Source organism: Galeopterus variegatus, unplaced genomic scaffold (assembly GCF_000696425.1).
Source record: "Galeopterus variegatus unplaced genomic scaffold, G_variegatus-3.0.2 Scaffold9058, whole genome shotgun sequence".
NCBI lineage: Eukaryota > Metazoa > Chordata > Mammalia > Dermoptera > Cynocephalidae > Galeopterus > Galeopterus variegatus.
The window spans coordinates 1-1,868 of NW_007735169.1; positions in this window are offsets into that span (position 1 = coordinate 1).

Sequence of the window (1,868 nt, forward strand, 5' to 3'; positions counted from 1 at the left end):
GGGCCATAATAATCATATACATTGTATATTGACAAAATAAAAATTAAAAAAAAAAAAGAATTTATGAACTTGAGGATGGTCTTCTTGAAATAACTCTGTTTGACAAAAAAAAAAAAAAAAAAAGGAAAAAAGAATTTTAAGAAATGAAGAAAATCTAAGTGAGCTAGCAGACAACCTGAAGCACACAAACATCTAAATCATGGGTGTTCCAGAAGGGGAGGAAAAAGGAAAAGGCATTGAAAATATAGTCAATGAAATAAAAGCAGAAAACATCCCAGGTATAGGGAGAGAGATGGACCTTCAGATACAAGAGATCCCCAAACAGATTCAATCCAAAAAGGTCCTCCCCAAGACACACTATAGTCAAACTGGCAAATTTCAAAGACAACAAGGGAATCTTAAAACCAGCAAGAGAAGAGTCAAGTCACCTATAAGGGAGCCCCCATCAGACTAACAGCATACTTCTCATCAGAAATCCTAAAGGCCAAAAGAGAATGGGATGATATATTCAAAATACCAAAAGAAAAATATTGCCAGCCAAGAATACTATACCCAGCAAGGCTATCCACTAGAAATGAGGGAGAAATAGTATATTTCCCAGACAAACAAAAACAGTGGGTGTTTACTACCACATGACCAGCCCAACAAGAAATCCTCAAGGGAGTACTGCATCAGCAATCTGAAAAAAATAATCACTACCATGAATACACAGGGAAGAACAAAACCCACTAGAACAAAAATGCATATGATAAAGAGAAAGAAACTTTATCTAGCCACCTCAAAAAACCAACAAACACAGAAGACAACCAAGAAAACAGAAAGAAAGGAACAAAAGATATTTAAAACATTCAAACAAAAATTAATAAAATGCCAGGGGTACGTCAACACCTTTCAGTAATAACCATTAATGTAAATGGATTACATTCCCCACTCAAAACACAAACAGATGGATTGGATTAAAAAGGTAGGCCCATTGGGGCCCACCTGGGGACCCAAGGCATGGAGAAATGGACTGGACCACCCCTCCCACAACCAGGCACACTGTGCCAGCACTTCAGGGCCCACCCAGTGACCTGATGCATGGAGCCAGGGAGCAGACCTGCCTCCACCAACCAGGCACACTGGGCCAGTGCCTCGGGGCCCACCCAGGGTCCCCAGGTATGGAGCTGAGGACCAGACACACCCCACAACCAGGCACACCACAAGCACCAAGGAGCATGCCAAAAACATCACCTCCGTGTGAGTGGCCCACCACAGCCACCACAATAACCATGGCTGCCGCCAAAGCAGATAGCACAACCACCACACAGATAGTCCACCAACCACTGGAGTGCATTGACACAAGGAGAATCACCAGCAGAGATAAAGAAAAGAAGAGGATGTCTCTCTCCACAAAGCCCATTTCAGAGTGATAGAAGAAGCATCTTCTCTATGATAATATTGGGGGACCTGATCACACCTCTCAGCATTGGACAGATCATCTAGGCAACACATCAACGGAGTAACCATTATTCTTTCAAAAGGAGAGAAGAAATCTAGGGTAATTAGAGGGGGGAAGGGGGAGGGAGAGGGGGATGGGAAGAGATTGGACAAGAGACATAAACAATAATTACAATTTGTAACAATATATATGCTAGTAGTATTGATTTGATCAACATATCTCAATGTTGAACCCCCAAAATATGTATAATCAATTTTGGTTCAATAAATAAAATAAATTTTTTTAAAAGGTAGTCTCGGGCCGGCCCGTGGCTCACTCGGGAGAGTGCGGTGCTGATAACACCAAGGCCCCGGGTTCGGATCCCATATAGGGATGGCCGGTTCGCTCACTGGCTGAGCGTGGTGCTGACAACACCAAGTCAAGGGTT